The sequence below is a fragment of the Onychostruthus taczanowskii genome, unplaced genomic scaffold (genome assembly GCF_017590055.1).
Source record: "Onychostruthus taczanowskii isolate IOZ18803 unplaced genomic scaffold, ASM1759005v1 scaffold190, whole genome shotgun sequence".
NCBI lineage: Eukaryota > Metazoa > Chordata > Aves > Passeriformes > Passeridae > Onychostruthus > Onychostruthus taczanowskii.
In genome coordinates, this window is record NW_024499129.1 from 231,949 (window position 1) to 250,771 (window position 18,823).

The following is an 18,823-nucleotide window of genomic DNA, read 5'->3' on the forward strand; positions in this document are numbered from 1 at the left end:
AGGGAAAGATTGCTCTAGCAGCCTCTTCTGCAAATGCCTTCCCCTTCCCAGGCATGATATGGCACAGCTGCCTTGAGAATTTGGAAATCTCATCTTAGTGCAGTATGAACTGATTCTACTCCTAACGTAAGAGATTGAAGTAACCAGACATCAGTATAATTATTACTTCCTAAACTACCAAAAGAAGATTAGCATATACCTTGCAAAAGTGAAATAATTTCTTCTCCTTATCCTTTATTCTGTGAGAACAAGGTGAGAAAAATTCTGCCTAATTATTAGCTGACAAAAAGGAAAGGCTAATTCAGACATTGAGGAAAATTAGTTGCTTCCAAAGGACAGAGTTTGCCATGGCATTCTAGTATGTGGTTCATACACCAGTGTAAAATATGGCTATCTTAGCTCACAGCCACTAGTTTTTGTCACCTCGTCAAGGCTTGCTGTGAAAAGCCAGCCTTTCAGCTACATCCCAGACTGAAGAGAGTAAAAAACAGGATGCAAAGATGAGGTCTTCTTACCTCACAAGAAACAAAGTCTGCACATTCAAGTGGATGTCTGAGGAAGACCACAAACACCTTCCCACTTCACTTGAGAGACCACAATGGCACTCAATATTCAAGTAGATATACTCAAGGCAAGAACAGGAATGTTTTTATATGTTCCACAAGCCCTAGGCACAGTCTCTGTTTCTCTGTTCTCACAGGATAGAAACACAGACATCTGGATGTATTGGACCTGGTTTTTGTTGTAAAAGCTGCTGCAATGTTAGTGCAGAGAGAGAGATATTTAGTGTCAGATTTGCAACGTGGGCTGCAAAAAGACCTTCATAAAAGAGATTTCAAATACAAATAGAGCATCATGAGAGAGCTTGCATAAGTTTCTCATTGATGTGCTGGAACACAGCTAGAGTTATAGTGCACAGCTGGTTTGACCATACTGTGCTTTGCAGCTAGCCAGAGCAGGCCAATCTGTCTCGTAAGAAAGCTGTTTGCTGTGCATGACACGCTTTTGCCTGAAGCAGCCTGAGAGCAGCAGTGAGCCGCAACAAGAAATGGGCCCACACCAGCAGGTGAAGCGTGGGCACCACTTGGCAGTGTCCAAACAGATTTAATGACTTTTATTTGCGCATCCCATAAATTACAAATTGCATTCAGCACTTCATGCATGGACACAAGGACCAGAAGTGTACAGTGAAATTAAACACTTTTAGGAAAATATTTGCGTGTTTTCAGCTTGTCAAGCTTTTGTTGTTTGTTTTTCATTTTATAGGTTTTTTTTTTTTTTTTTTTGGTTGAAGGGAGGTAGCATAAAAATATAAGACTGCATTTTTTTTTAGCATTGGACCTGCATTTTCTACGTACATTTTAATCAGAAAACAAACAAACAAGAAACTCCAATATGACTAATAAGAAAAGGGGAGAAGAAGATCTTGCATGTTAAAGTGGATGCACTGGGAGACACCACACCTTCCCGCCTCACTGGAGAGACACAACATTTATTGCTTACACACATCTTTTGCTGTTACCTATTAGATGTTAATCTATAACTTTTATTGCTTATTTAAGAAATACAGATATTTCTGAATAAGATGTCAAAAAGAGTAACAGAAAAATTATCTCCACTTAAATCATTCATAAAAAATGATTTTTTGCTAGTCCTCTTCCAGTCATGACAAAATGAACTATGTATTTTTAGTTTCAGGTACTAATTTGTCTTTAAAAACATCACCAAGATAAAGGAGAAGAGTGACTAGAATTCAACAGCCCAGATCACGTCCACACATCCTTACAGGAATCAGAACTAGTTCTAATAGGAACTGTGAGGTGATGATTGCTGGTCCCAGCACATGGGACCAGAGCACATGTCAAGAGCACAACAGGCCCACAGAGACCTTCAGCATCACACACAGGCCTGTTCCCACAGTGCTGCCCAGCAGTGTCCAAGCATGTGTTTGTCATCACAAACATCAAGTTCCCCTGTGGTGTCAGCCTAGCCTGGGCTGGAGGGGACAACACCTACACAGTTGTGTGTGTCTATGACAGAATAGCAGTGCCAAGAAGAGAAATTGTTAACTACCTGGTTTTTGCATCCCATTTAAAAATCTAAGTATATGTCACTGATGGTGTGGTTTTGTTCTTGTGGTTACCTCACACTTAAATGTCCAAAGACAGACAATCCATTGCCTTCTAGACAGAGGGACAGACACATGGTACTGTTATTCACTGTCCCATCTCTGATGGAAGGCAGACACTTTGAAAGCAATCTGCCTCTACATGAGGCCTGCACATAGTTTGCATTTCCTTCAGAAAAAAAAAAATTCTGTCCTCATTTAGCAATTAGCTTTTCTATTGGTAAAAAATTTTTAATAGGAGAGAATTAAGTGGAATACTCTTACAGAAGAATAACTTTCACCTATCCAAGCATTACAGACCTTATATACCTTTTCAATCTGCTAGTTAAATAAACATTGTAAGTACCCAATAACAATTTACAATGATAATTAAAAGGCAAAACTAAAGTAAGGCATTTGATAATGGAGCAAAGGCACTACAAAGAGTCCTAATATGAATATACTCTTAGGAAAAAGTTGCTCAACACTTCACTAGGATATGCCAAGCTCCTCAGTTAATAGCTCATCATTTGCTGTGTTTTGTCCATTGTGCAGCTTTTCTTCCTTCATATTTTCTGCAAAATATAAAAGTGATGGCAGGGTTTTAAAGTGAGATACCAAAATGTTTGAGTATTACTCTACCTTGGGGATTCAGATCGAAACTGCTTCTCTGTTGATAGGGTCACTTCTACTTCTCCTCTGTCTCCCCCTTTCACCGCAGACTGACATGAGAAAAAGTAGTGGTCAGACTTTCCTAAATGGTGAGTAGGATCAGCACAGCTGCTCAGTGTTCTCAAAGAAGGGACAGTGCTTGACCTGTCTGGCATAAGGCAGCTTTTTCTACCAAGCACAGACTCAAATGGGAGTTTCCTGGTGCATTGGGAAAAAAATACTTTCTTGTCAAGGCATTGATTTCCCTATTCAACACCCACACTTGTTCCCTTACTTGTAAAATGGGTGTTAAACAACTACAGGCTTCCAGTCTGAAAGTGCCTGAATGAGCTGTTGATGAGACTCTTTGCTTCAAAGGCACAACAACAATCATTATTGAGCTATTGCTATTCACAGACCCTTCCTTCACCAAGAAGTTAAGAGTAAAGCAAGTGCAAGGATGAGCTGGCAGGTGTGCCTGCTGGCTAGCAGCTAGCAAGAACAAGTAACAAAAGCAGTAGCTTTGCTCTTCAGAGTAAACAACATTTCAGGTGACACCTCTTGAACCAGCGGGTTGCCGGACAAGAGCTGGTAGAGATTTGACATCTCACCAGGCCGAAAGTTTATGTGTGATATTGATGAAAGAGGCTGCATGGGAGCAGCATCCTTGTCTTGACTTCAGCCAACAAACTGCTCAAGATTTTTGCCAGGGGCACTGCAATTCAGTCTGTTGAACTGGCTACCATCCCTGGCTCTAAAACCAGCTTCCAAGATGACCTTGATAAGTCACTTAATTTCTGCATGTCTTTTGGTTCACGTATTGCTTGCTTGAGCTTGAATTATGAAGTTTTTGCTACACCATTTTTAGGCCTGAAGCAGTCTGTGCTGGGACAGTAGTAATACAATTCATATTTCAGCCTGAACAAAACCTCTTAGCTTGAACCTTTCAGTCTGCTGGTTGTAGGCTATGTCTAAGTTGTGTGCACTTTGCAGCATGTCTCAGAGTCCAAACTTCCTCATTATCCAAACGACAAGCACTGTTGCTTCTCTCCATGGCACACACCTCTTTGGACTGTCTGGGTCCGCAGTTTAAACATTACATAAAGTAATATATTAAATTACATAAAGCTACGTTTTAGGTGGTAACTGGTAAGGCTTCACCAAAAGATCCAGTGTTGTGTTGCACTAAATAGTTTATTTAGTTGTTGTTTTGCACTGGGTGATTAGGAGTTTGCACTGAGCAGTCTTTATATTGAACAAGCCAAATAGAATTAGGGGACCTAGGTGATGTCTAAGGATGGGCACGTAGTCCAGTGCCTGCTTGGATCCTTTTTGCTTCTCACCCTGACCTAAAGGATGTTCACTAGGGAGGGGACCCAAAGTGTTGGACCGAAAAGGAGGAATCTGCTAATCTCTCGTGAGGACGCAGTCCCCAGCTCTGCCTGCAGACCAGCGGACAAAGCTGTATCATTCTCCTCCTTCATGCCACTCCTGGGAGCAGCAGCGGCATGGGCGCGACCCATCAATTTCTCCCCACCTGAGCTGAATCTCTTTAATAAAGGCATTAAAAAGGAGAAGGATCTCCTGCCCATTTATTTCATATTTCACCATTTACTTAAGCATAAGCATGTAAGGCAATAACAATTCTGACACTAGGACATAAAATTATTGAAGGTGCCAGTTAAAAAAACAGCAAAACAAGAAGAAGAACTCTAAACATCTACTTTTAAATATTTCTTTTCCTTCTGTGGTGGGTTTATGGCTAATTGCTAAGTGATCTCTCCTTGTCTTTGTCTTAACACACAAGTGACATTGCATCCCAGTCGCAGAAGGTGAATGGCATGTGCGCCAGGTGTGGCCACACCCTACTGCTGCCACTGGCAGGCAGGATCGCGGTTTGGCCACTGGCTGGGATCCCAAACCACCAGAAGCAGCCAATAAATGTGGGCTCACACCAAAGGAACAGGACAAAGGAAAAGGAAGGGCTCTGTGCTTGTTTCTTCAAGCTGCCTTTATTTCTTTCCCGCACAGAAGCGGTGCCAGGGCAGCACCACGTGGGATCAGTAGCGTGGCAGAGGAGTTATTCTTTCCCATGGTGAGAGCGGCACCAAAGCGAGGCAGGTGACGCAACAGCACGTGGGCAGCGGTGGCAGCAGAGGCAGCACAGGCGGGAGCGGCCATGCAGGTGATCCTTATCACAGCAGGAACTGCACGGGCAGCGGCTGCGATCTTTACCGCAGCAGGAGTGGGGCAGCGTGGGCAGTGGTGCAGCTTTCTCCCGCGGCAGGAGCAGGGCAGCATGGGCAGTGGCAAAGCTTTGTCCTACGGCAGGAGCCGCGGCTGCTGATGCTGCACCGGGTGGGTGTTTTTTCTCTCGCGGTGGAGGAGCACGCTGAAGCTGCTGACAACTGTGCTGCATCGAGCAAGACACGAGCTCAAAGGGGGCAGTGGCAAAAGAGCAGGGAAACAGAGAAAAACAGCAGCTTTTATGGAGGAGGGGGTGGAATCCCAGGAAGACACCATGTAGTGAATTAATGGCTGGATAGGAGTGGCCTGGGATGACAACTGTAAACATAATCTGGAGTGGGAAAGTCACAGACCAATGACAGAAAGGAAAAATCATAACTGACAGGGAATTCTCTAGATAAAGTAGTGTGACAGACATTCCACAGGGGCAGGATTTTTGAGAATAGACAGGGAAAAATCTGGAATTCTCATAACTGCCATGGTGAGACAGGGGATAAACAACTCCAGACAGAGACCAAACATATTCTTCAAACCCCCACTGCTACAGGCAGGGAGAGACCAAATATCTTCAAACCCCCACTGCCACACACAAGATTTTTTATTTATTTTCTCCTTCTGTCCTCTTGATATGGAAGAGTGAGAGAGTGTCTTTGTGGGCATCTGGCAGCAAGCCAAGTCTAACTCTCCACATCTCCAATTTTATTTCTTCACAAAATCATTAATGATTGTTTGATTTTTCAATCTGTCCATAAATGATCAAGTTCATTTAGAGTCAATCAGTTTCAATGTTAGAACTTAACTAAAGAAACAGCATTAGTACAAAATAATGCTGTTTCTGCTGAAGTCATTCCTTTAAATGATCATAAATTATATTATATGAATATTAATTGATGAAAAGGGGAATTTAGCTAAGTCCACCTAAGAAAGCTAACAGTATTCCCATATATTATACAATGTTTCACTAATTTCCTTCTATGCCAGAAACTTCAGGGATATACAGTCTGTTAAATGCACATTTAAACTTACTGTGGGCTATATGTGGTCCTGTGTCTGTACATAATCCATTGCTACTGCATATCCTACAGATGTGCAACAGAACACACAAATGAAGATCAAACCCAAATTGCAATTGACATTATCAGGTATGCAGCTTCTGTAAGTAAGCCAATGTATTTGGTATTCCTTGCAAGGTTTGCTTGATTAAATACATTTGTTTAGAGGTGGTAGGAGTCAATAGTTTCTGCATTTTATCCCTCATAAATCCCATATTGTCAAACTGACCTTTCCAACATGGTAACAAGCACAATGTTATGCACAGAATTTAGCAGATCTAATGACACCTTGATACACTTGGCAGTGCAGCCATGCAGGACAGAGTCATTGCCAGAAACTCTGGCCTGGGAAGCAAACAGCCTACGGCTCAAAAAGGAAATTTTAAAAGCCTGTTGAACAGAAAAGATTATTTCAGTGTTCAGCATCATAAAGCACTGCAGTAAAAATATAAGTGAGACCTCCATCTGATGAAAAGCCCTGTGATATAAAACTTCTTTCAGATGGTCTCTATCCCATGCAAAAAAAGCATTTTCTAAACAGTAAGACTTAGAGAACTGTTCAGGTCCATGCCAATACACAGGCAGGTTCCTTAGCCCTCCCTATTTTCCAAAGTCCCACAGTATTCTCTGGCAAGATTATTGATATAAATAATGCTGGGCAACACCACAACAGCTGCCAGCCTCTGCATTTTTGATTTCATACAAGGATTTTCTGATAGTGAAAGTCAAGGATCCAATACTCCGGGTTCAATCCAGTTATCACTGTCACAAAGGGAGACAAGGATCTCAGTGTTGGATGATAAGCCAAGGACACAGTTGCTTGGACTTTAAAAGAGCAGGTCTGACTTATTTTCCCTCCCTTGTCCCATGAAACAGAGGATCCTTACACATGGATACAGACAGTCCCTGTACATTATACAGTAAAGAACCAAGGCTTGTTAAAAAAACAGGACTCTTATTTCCACTTCCTATTGTCCAACTAAATGATTGAGTGCTCTGACTTCAGAACTGTCTGAAGATGTGACTAACATCTCATGGTCTCTGTAAACAAGAGGAGAAAAACTCCCTGATTAGTACATTTTTGAAGTTGGTAGCGTACCTCTCAGAAGTTTTAATTTTGATTAATTCAAATGCATTTCAGGAACCCATTTAAAGAATATTACTTCAAAATTACAACAATGAGATTACTGTAAAACTGAAGGCTAAGAAAAAATGTTTGTGGAGATTCAAATGTTTCTTCCAGGGCTCAGAGAACCAGATAAAATGGCTTTGAGCCAGATGAGTTCTAAATAAGCCTTGAGTAAAAATTCATTCTGGTCATAATTTAAGATCACTATAGCAACACAATCACACTTGCCAAGCATGCTACATTATAAAATTACAACAGACTTTGAAAAAAAAATCTGTTTTCTAGACATTTTTTAAAATAGATTTAAAACTGTATTGTGAAGGTGGCAACAGTTGTTCAGGATCAAGATCTTATTTTATTCTGGATGGTTAAGAAAAAGCTATGTCATATGCAAATTAAATTTACAGCAGGTATCTCCTGGAATATGGAACCAAAGCCTTCTAAGAGATTCATGAAATTTTACATCTCAGAAACAGATGGTACAGTAAAAGGAGGATTAAAGGAATGATGCAAGGAATCTGTGTAAAGTCCACTGTGCAGTGGAAGAGAAGACTGAGAAGGAAGGTGTGCTAAGGCACATCCTTTCCCACACACTTTCAGCCATTTGTGCCCAAAGGGAAGGCATAGGTTTTGCACAAGAGCAGAAATGACACCTTTGTTCTCAGTTCAGCACAGTTCATCTCAATACAGAGCTGAGACACCAGCTAGAGCAGCAACCTTGACCTATGCTCTGTGATGTTCACCACCCAACACCTGAGCTACAAATTAAGTTTCTCAGCTCATTTCTTCCCCATAATTTAAGCACAGATGCGTTCCTGGAGAAAGAACTACAATGTAGTGTTACATTTTAGGCAAATGGTGTGCTCTGTCTCACCCCTTGAAAATGTACAGTTTATTCCAAGCCTGTGATCCTCCCCTGAAGTATCATGTATCTGTAATCCCATTGGCCCAAGTCTTACTTCGTGCCCACTTTGAATCTCCCTGTTATGCTGTGTGAGGGAGACCAGACGCTCTCTTGGCCCTTCTCCCCCTAGGCTCTCCCTCTCTCCTCCCTCCCTCTTCCTTCCCCCCTTCTCCCTCAGAATCCATGCTGTCCCTGGGGGTGGGACCCCCAATAAACCCTCATCTAATTAGCCCCCTCAGAGGCCGTGTGGAGTCTCCTTGCCTGCTGGCTGATATCAGCAAACACTCAGCTTAGGGAGCCTCCGGGGACTCCCCAGGGAGCCCCCTCAAACGAACATCAACAAATGGCTCTCAATGTGGGGCAAGAGCAACGACAGTCCTAAGATGAAAACCACCATCACCCTGCCAGCATGGCGCAGAGCCCCACGGCACCGCCCCAGCACCATAGGGTGGTCGTGTGAGGCCGCATGTGCAGCCCCGGGCGGCCCCTCCACCCCCGCGCAGAGGCCCCACGGGACACCGCGCCGCCATCGCACCATCGCAGCCGGAGCAGCTTTTGAGATGGCTGCTGGCTGCTGCCGTCTCCCCTGCCCCACGTGGTCGCCACGTGGCTGCTTGGAGCTACCACCGGGAGCTGGGAGCTGCCACCGTAGCGGGCCAAGCCTGCCACCCCCTGCCCGGAGGTGGCAGGGGACACCGCAGAGCGGGCGGCCATGCAGATCACTGAGCCCGAGCAGCCGATGCCCTGAACCACAGCAGCGGCGAAAGAAGGAACACAAGCCCACCAGTTTCTGTGGGGGTGCCACCAGACGAGCTAGAAGCAGTTTTCAGCTTTGCCCAAGCCCCGCACCCCCCCCAAAACTGTTTTCCTCTGTTCTGTGACCTCCTTCCTCGGTCTTACTCTCTCTCCCCTCGCTGCTCCTTCTTCCTAACTCCATCCCTAATCCACCTTCCCCTTAACAAACCCCCAGGAGTCCATTCTGTCCTGCTAAACCTGGCACAGCAGCCACAGGGTTGAGCCTCAACATTTTGTTGAATTGAAAATTCCACTTTATGATCTCCTTCCCCTGTTACTCCAAGAGCAGGATAATATCCTTCTCTGCAATCCATACCCCTTTTTTCCTTATTTTGGGTAGTTCACTGGGAGCAAACCGCTGGAAGGCAGAGGGTACCCCGAAAAGGTTGTTCTTTCACAGAGTCCCTGGATCCCTGTAACCTCCCCAATTCCCAATGCCTGTCCACTTGTTCTAGCTGAAAAGAGCTCATCAGCTAGAACTTTTATCCTAAAACCCGCTAACCCTTTTTTATCATTCTTATCCAGTACCTGTCTTCTCTCCATTTCCTTCCCGTCCCCATGAATTAGTTTTTACAATTATGCCTGTCTAGTTTAAATGTGTGCTCATATTGCAGATTGTCCTGTTTTCAGTTTTAGAAAGCAGGGGACTGTCAGATGACAAAGGTAAATCCAGCGAGAAGCAGTTTTCAATTGTTTCTTTAATAGCGAGGGTTCAGATAGAATTAGACCACTGAATCATAATCGCTGTTGGGTTTATGCTGTCCTCAGTAGTTTCTCAGAGTGACTGATAACCTAAAATGGTGTCTGGGAAAGTATTTTGACCATTTTTGTGGTGAATGCCCCCTGAGTATAGATAGCAGCAGAAGCCAAATTTCTTTTTTTTCTTTTTGTTTTTCTTTTAACGACATAAAACTGGGGGCCTTCTCCAGTGTTAAACTGGTTGGAAGGTGAAAGCAACGGTAAAGCTCAGATGCAAGAGTGAGAATCTGAGGCCGCAAACCTGCCTGGAGTCTGGGTGGCTCCAGGTGATTCCCTGTGCCTGAGAGGGGGAGCAGAAGTCGGCGCCTCAGCCTAAACTGGGGGCTCTGGTTGTCCGAAAAGCCAGTTGGAAAAGGTTAGACACCATTGGGCCAGTCACACTGAAAAGGCCAATCCCAAAACTCTCATATGAGCTTAATGCCAAAGGCTGAAGTCCTTTAAGCACTAACCCATGCTTTAAATTTGTTTAAAAACTGCAATATGGACACACATAACACATTTATCACAATTAAATGCTCATTTTATCTTTAACACCTACCACCAAAGGCAAATATCAAGTCAAAAGGACTGTTTAAAACATAATCCTCACTGCAATGGTATTTATTTTTAGGCTGCAAAACTGTGTAATTACTGCTTCATTTTTTAAATTGTTAATTGTCATATTTGTCTTTATCTTTTCTTTCTAATGAAAAAAGGGTGAATTGTGGTGTTACATTTTAAGTAAGTGGTGTGCTCCCTCTCACCCTTTGAAAATGTATGGTTTATTCCAAGCCTGTGATCCTCCTCTGAAGTATCACGTATCTGTAATCCCATTGGCCCAAGTCTTATTCCGTGCCCACTTTGAATCTTCCTGTTAAACTGTGCAAGGGAGACCAGACGGTCTCTTGGCCCTTTTCTCCCTAGGCTCTCCCTCTCTCCCCCCTCCCTCCCCCTTCCCCCCCTTCTCCCTCAGAATCCATGCTGCTCCTGGGGGTGGGACCCCCAATAAACCCTCATCTAATCAGCACCCTCAGAGGCCGTGTGGAAGCTCCTTGCCTGCTGGCTGCTATCAGCAAACACTCAGCTTACGGAGCCCCCCAGGTACTCCCCGGGGAGTCCCCCCAAATGAACTTCAACATTCAGCCACATCCTTATTTCTTTTGACAGCAGCAAAGATCCATGTTCCTCAGTAGGAACACTACTAGGAGGATCCCATGCACACAAGGCAGTGCAGACTTCATGTTAAATGCAGCACCCTAACTGGGGCTGGCAGACTCAACTTCCTTGCATGGGAATTTATGGTTTTATGTAACAGCCTTGCTGCAGTCTTGCAGACATCTACCTCCACTAAACACATCTACCTGGCCTGCTGCCAAATCCAAGGATAATCTGGAAGCAATGCCAGATTTGAGAAAATCCTGCAGGCTCAACAATGCCTGCAACTGGGATTTAAAGATCTGCAGGTACACACTTGTATTTACAAAAGTTTTGGAGAGTTCTTAATCTGGGATGGTCAAATGAAGAGGAGGGGTCCCAACTTTCTTCTCTTGTCCAAGGGAAGTTCACTCCCTAACAGCTGCAGAACAGCAGAAAACAGTCAGATCGTTTTGTACACTGTACCTTCCATCACAATTTCTCTGCCACACAAATTACATGGTGCATAAAACAGTCTTTGTCAGCTCTCAGACCAGCCTTCCTCTCTTGTGGAATAAGGGGATGGGATGGAAAGTCCAGAAGGCTGGATGAGGCACAGATAGCTGTTTGCAATGTCACGTGCTCCTGCAGGGCAGTGAAGTGGAGGAAGTGACTTGGGGAAGCTGCAGGTAAGAGGCAGGAAGCCTTCTAGTATGGTTTTAGCATCGCTTCTAAGAAACGAAGAAATTAAAATGCCTCTTCCTCCACTGATGCCTTGCAGCAACAGACATACCTAGACCCATAGAGTACCTGAAGAGGCTTTACAGGAAGGCTCGAGTGAGGCTTTTACAGGGGCTCAAGAGGACACATAGTGACAGGACAAGGTGGAAGGTCTTTAAACTAAGAGATATTTGTTTTGGTTTAGAGGTTAGGAAGAAATTCTTTACTCTAAGAGTGGTGAGACAATGAACAGATTGTGCAGAGAGGCTGGGGACTCCCAGTTCTCACTGTAGGTGTTCAATGCTGGGTTGGACAGGGGCTCTGAGTAACCTGAATTAGTGGGAGATGTCTCTGCCCATGGTGGGGTGTAGCCATGATATTTTCTGAAAAATCCTTTTGCCAGGATTTTTCTCCTGAGGAGCTGGGAGCCCCAGGAAAGGAATGTAAACAATAATTATCTGCTGCTGTGGAATGCAAAAGGTGCATCTTCCATTGGCCCATGTGGATTGTTTTCACTTGATGACCAATCACAGCCACCTGTGCCGAGGCTGTGAGCCGTCTCAAGATTTTGTTATGTGTTCTATTCTTGTTCTTTCAAGCCTTCTGATGATCTTTTTCTCTCTGTTCTTTTAGTGTAGTTTTAATGTAGTATTTTAATATAATATATATCATAATATTATAAACCAACTTTCGGAAATGGAGTCAAACCTCGTGTCTCCACACATGGGGAGTTCCCAACAGTGGGGGGATTGGAACTAGATGATCTTTAATGTCTCTTACAACTCTAAATGTGCTATGATTCTAGGATTCTATGATCCTTCTTACTCCTATGGGATTTCTTAATCCTGCAATCTGGAGAGAATTGCCCTCTAGCCAGCCTGAACACCCCCATCTGGATCTAACCATCCTGCATGTTCTTTAAATTATGCTGGCTTCATTTTTATCTAAAAAACCTTTCATTAAGCAGTGATCTTAATTACTCTGAATATCAAGACAGTTAAAGGTGCACTTAGTCAACCTTCCTCTGCATTCTTAAGTATTGGAATTTGTCTCTTAACACCAACATTCCTGTGGCCCTGCTACACAGCTCTACAGTGCAGAGCACACCTGAACATCTGCAGTTATACGAGACACTGATTCAGCATCCATCATTACTCTGATTTTTGTCTTCCGTGCTAGAAGGGCTCTTTCACTTCCCTCAACACTCACAGCTTAGAGACAGCTTAGGAAAACTGCTGGGATCCCTTGGAATCAGGTGGAATCATCCCCTAAGACTTCCATTTTACTACTGTTTTTGTGAGGAGCAATGGGTAAAAACAAGAAGGAAGGCACAGATTTCTTATTATGATTTCTCCAGGACTGATAATTATGTGAATAACTTCCTTTGTTATTCAACAGTCTGATCTTTCCATAGGCTGACTCCCTTATGAAACAGATGTCTACTTGAAAGCTTTTCCCATGAGCATCTTCCCCTCAGCCTCACTAGAAGACAGCTGGTCTGCACCATTCAGCTGCAGGAAGGCAGAGAGCAGCACTTGCTTTGACAAACTTCAACCTGTTCAACCAACAAGCTGCTCACCTTGTCTTGCTGAGAGTGGAATCCTGGAGAGAAGCAGTGACCAGGTGTTCTCCACATGAAGAACAGTCATGTTTGTGTGCCCCAATTTTGGGTGCTACAGTATAAGAAAGATATTAAGCCATGAGTGAGCATCCAAAGTTGGGTGACAAGGAGGGTGAGGAGCCTTGAGGTGAAGCCGTATAAGGAGCAGCTGAGGTCCTTTGGTCTGTTCAGCCTGGAGAAGAGGAGACTGAGGGGAGACATCATTGCAGTTACAACTTCCTCGTGAGGCAAAGAGAAGGGAAAAGACTGATCTCTTCTCTGTGGTGACCAGTGACAGGACCCAAGGGAATGGCCTGAAGTTGTGTTAGGGGAGGTTTAGGTTGGGTATTAGGAAAAGATTCTTCCCCCAGTGGATAGCTGGGCATGGGAACAGGCTGCCCAGGGCAGTGGTCATGGCACCAAGCCTGACAGAGTTCAGGAAGCATTTGAACAATATTCTCAGGCACATGGTGTGCCTGAGAATACCCACTCTACCCACCCTAGGGAATGGTGCTGTGCAGGGCCAGGAACTGAACTTGATGATCCTTGTGGATCTCTTCCCATGCAGCATATTCTGTGATTCTGTTGTGATCAAAATATATGCTCTCAGATATACAGTTGTTCTGATGTAGCCATTTTCCTGCTTGAGACCTGGTAAGACCCTGAGGATGTTCCAGTATGTGGTTGCATACAAAATGCTAAAAGTAAAATCATTTTACTCTAAAACCTAAAGACCTGGCTAAAATGAATTGCATTAAATAGCTCAGCTGTGCCACTTGAAATCATATATATTTAAACGCTCTTCGTAAGGGGACCTGAGAACTTCTGGCAGGATATTAGAACTTTCAGCAGGAGAAAAGGGCTCTCAACTGCTATTATCAGCACAATTTTATGGACAGGCTAGAGGAACCAAACAATCCTCTTCATAGTGAAGTGTCTACCTCCTCTACCTCCTAGTTGTATTCTTATGCTGATGAGCATTTCTTTGCTGTCCTACCAAAGAAAACAAAAAATTATGAGTTTTATTTAGTATAAAATACCTCCAAAATGTTCCTCTTCTTGCCTAGGCATTTTCTCTTATTCTTAGAAGTCTGTACTCAAGCAAGTCAGTTTGCATTGTCTTCTTAAATCTGACTTATTTCAAAATCACTTAATTGGTGACAACTGCTTTGTACAGTCAGATATTTGGAAATGGCCATCACAAAATTTTGTCCAACATGAACAATTTCTGTATGTATTCACAGTCAAAAGATAGATTACCTGCTGTGAAAACTCCCTCCTTTCTCTGCGCATGCGCTGAAATATTTATGTTGTATTAGGAAGCATATTGAAAATATTCTCCCTAATGTATCAGGGCTGTGGAGGACAGGTTATCAGGGAGAACATGAAAAATTCAGTAGACTGCTGCTTCTGCTGCTGCACTTTTTTGTTCTCCATGCAGAAATACAGAAAGCACAGAAACTGCATTGTGTTTGGGCAGCTAATTTCGGACATTCTGAGTAGCCTCAACAGCAACAGCACAAAGTCCTAGAGATGATATAAAAACTGAGGCAGAAACAGGACTCTACAGCAGTACTTCAGAGGAGCTGGATATGCTACAAAACACCCATGGTCATGTGTTGGACTACAATACATCCTTCATGGCAAATCATCCAACACCAAGCAGGCCTACCAAAATCTGAGTTTTCATGAAAGACAGAGAGAGGGGAATGGAAGGTTTCAATGGCTCCTGTTAGCGTTTCTGAATAAGATGGCTTAGTATACTTGAACAACATTGGCATAAACAATATTCTTAAATGTCTGCTCATTCCACATTGACTTGTGCATAGTGGATGATGGCTGCATATGTATTTTATATAATTCGGGATAATAGTTCTCAGTACCAAATACTTCACTATCAAGAAACCTCTGATTTTTAATGAGAATACTGCTGTTTACCTGCATGTCTGTCTCCACTGGACTGTATCTTTCTTTTCTCCTCTCAAAGAAATGACTATCAAAAGACAAGGAGGAACTTCACAACCAAGAAGGGAAAATGTTCTAAACAAAGAGCTTTTGTTTCATTTCATCTCATTGTTTACAAAATCTGTCTGACTAAGCATTTATGTCAGCCACACCCCAGGTGGACCTCAGTGAAGAACAAATGTTAAAGCATGTGACCAAATGGACTGCATGCTGATGAGACAGGATGAGAACGTGCAAGCAGTTCGCACGTGTGGATTTCAGAGCGCCAGCAGGATGAAATGAGAGCAGGGACCCAAGAGAAGGCATTTTCCCAGTTCTAAAATAAAGACAGCTCTCTCCCAGCTCAGGAGGAAGAGGAGGCTGGTAATATGTTTGTAGATCCAATGTAGATCCTCCATAGCAAAGTTTATCCCTTCTGTCAATATCCCAAAAGCTAGAGACATTCAGGTGCTACAACGACTCTGAATGGATATTTTAGCTGGGTCAGCTGTGATACCACAGATTGTTGTAAGAGATATCAGCAAGTGTCCTTCAGCAGAATGAGAGTCAAAGGATCTGTTAACTATGCTTCTAGCAAAATTCAGAGTCATCCCCTCCGTTAATGGCCCTGTTACATTTATGACATCAAGACTATGGTTTCTCAGGAGCTGATTCTGACAGAACAAAACTATGGATTCTGCTGATGCCTCCTCCAATTGATGTTATCACATCCTTTAAACCTGCAAATTCTCTGGAGGACCCAGTGATATGGACATGACAAATGGATAACAGTAGCAAGCCATCACCTCCTTCCATCATTTTACCTGTGTGTGCTTGCATGTACAAGCCATATGTGAAACCAGCTCACTGTTACACTGCAGTGGCCTGATACTTCTCTGATATTTTGGGCCTGATACTTCTCTCCAGCCACAGACCCAGTAGCTTAGTATATCCATCTTTCATTTTGGCACAGCCTGTCGATCTCGGCAGGTCAGCAGCTCCCTGTGGTGCTTCACAGAGCACAGGCACGCCGAGCGTCGCTCACAGGTAGCGTGGTGAGGCCTGCCTGCCAGCAGTGACAGCAGGCCCCTCACAGGGCCAGCAGCGGAGACGGTGGTGGACAAAGCCCTCCTCTCCCACCTGCAAAGGCCGGTGTTATGAATAAAAAGTTATCTATTTTTGTTTAAGGTTGCAGAGTTAAAACCAGTTGGACCAGTTGCTGTTAAGTTAGCTTCATTGTTAGGGTTCTTCTTCAATTGCCTGTTAATGGTTGGTGATTTAGCCATTGTCCTCCTGATGCTTGCCCTGGAGCAACACTGGGACCCTGCAGCAGCAGGGCATGGGAGTGGCCTCAGACCTCGTATGCAGATGAGAAATGCATTGCTCCAAATCTTCCAGTTTTCCAGGAAAACCCCTAAAAACAACGAGCCAACATAGAATTAGGGACCTAGGTGATGTCTGAGGATGGGCACAGTGCCTGCTTGGATGCTTTTTGCTTCTCACCCTGACCTAAAAGGATGTTCACTAAGGAGGGGAATCGAAGTGTTGGACCAAAAAGCAGGAATCTGCTAATCTCTCGTGAGGACGCAGTCCCCAGCTCTGCCTGCAGACCAGCCCACAGAGCTGCATCACCCTCCTCCTCCGTGCCACTCCTGGGAGCAGCGGCGGCGTGGACGCAACCCATCTATTTCTCCCCACCTGAGCTGAATCTCTTTAATAAAGGCATTAAAAAAGGAGAAAGATCTCCTGCCCATTTATTTCAGCCGGGACTCTCTGGTCTATTTCTTTCAGTAAGGACTCAGCCTTTTTTCAGCCTTTCTAGCAAAGGAACTAGAAAACTCATCCTGTAACTCCACTTACAGGTAATGTGGCCTACCTAGCCTATCTAATGATGGCTTATTTTGTCTAGTAACCATCCTCTGATGAGCTCTGGATTGTCATGGAAAAGACAGTGTTCAGCAGCACATACAAATCCATGTATAGTGCTATTCAAGGTTGGACTACAGAAAATTAATGGACCACCTGAAAATTAATGTCACTGCAAAAAGGGGACTGGCAGATTACACTCTGTGTAATTACAGAGCAAAAGAGTTATGGTGGACACTGCATTTTATTGGTCAGTGTTGTGTCAATAGGGGTTAATGGAAGTTGTTGACTCAGTCTCTGAGGCTGTCACACATTGCAAAGTTTGAGAAAAGCTTTTTACTCTGTTGTTCAGCACTGACATTAACTAAAGTCTTGGTTTTGTCAAAGAATTATGTACCAGTATGTATGTCTTTTTCATCACCACTGTTTTGCTAAGTGCTAAAAGAAGGAGGCTTTCTTGTTGATGTTAAATGTGTTATTTTTCTGTCAAATTGCTTTTTAGATTCATGACTCGGGTGTAATTTTGTTGACACAATGATGGTCCGTTTTGAACTTCATGTACCATTCTTCTCACCACAGCTATAATTCTATTAAATCAAGTACAGACTGATTATTCTGATTATTCTGCAAATAACAAGAGATATCCTAGATGAAAATTGCTCTTCAATACAATTTTTTTTATTTGCAGTGAGGAGAAACTGTCAAATATATTATTTCAATTTTTTAAATATTGCATTACTTTCAGTGCAACATCAAGAATACCAATGACCCTTTAGAGTATGATTAACTCTATTAAAGCATATTAATGTCATTGAAGAAATCTTGGTTAATTAGTTCCCAGTAAATTTCTCTTAGTGAAAATATTTCAACAAACACCAATTTTAACACACAGAAGTGGCTCTTGCTACTCTCGGTAATGGTTTATGTCTAAATGGTGTTTGTGGGCAGTTACACCTCATTGAGTTTTTGTGGGCTTGGCCTGCAATGTTAAGAAGGAGGCTGGTTTGTTCATTGAGTGAGGATAGCCAAGAAGTGTTGAAAGAAACAGCTTGTCTACAAATGTATTTATCAAGCCAAATCTATGCCTCTGACCATGACACTAGCCCAAAGGTTTGGCTCATTAACTTCTCTTTTCTTATAAAGCAAGGATCAGATATCTCTCACCAGGAAGGACAGGCTGGCATTCAGAGGCACATGCTGCACAAAGTCCTTGTAGCGTGTCCTCGCAACAGTCTCACACTGTCCTGGAAGGATCTGCAGTGCAGAGAGGACAAATCTCTGGTCAGCTGCCTGTCAGCATCCAGCTGGGTGCAGGCTTCAGCTGCTACACAACCCTCAGCTTTATCCTGCCTGCCCAAATAGGAGTCTATTGACCATGAGATCACAAGTCAGGCAAGTGCCTGTGCAGGAGGCATGTCACACAAGCCTGCTGCAGCCAAGAACAAAACTTCAGCCAGAAGAACGAACCCTGTCATCTCTTCCCAACGGAGTGATGCATTGCTAGGACCAGCCACAACACGGCCTCTGTCCTACTTCCTCACAGCAAACAGGGCAAGTCAGAAAATCCTATCTGGCACATCACAGTGGCCACAGATGAGGAAAGGATCTAAGATGCTGATCTGCACAGCGCATGCTTCTATTTTACCTTCAGGGCAGAAAAGCAGAAGTGGATATCCCACTGAAATTTCTGAGTCAAATCTCCAGTAAAAGAGCATGCACAAAGCTTTCTTTTCTGGTGCTGAGGAAAGGAGCACAAAACTGATCACATTGTGCTCTGAGAAGTGGTAACACGGTAAGTATGAGCAGTTCTACTCCATTGACCTCAGACACACAAAAATAGAGAGGTATAATAATCAGCAGCAGTGGTAGCAAGACTGAAAAAGAGAGCTGGGATGAGGCCTGACAAAATGTTGTGTTATTCTGGACATATGATCAT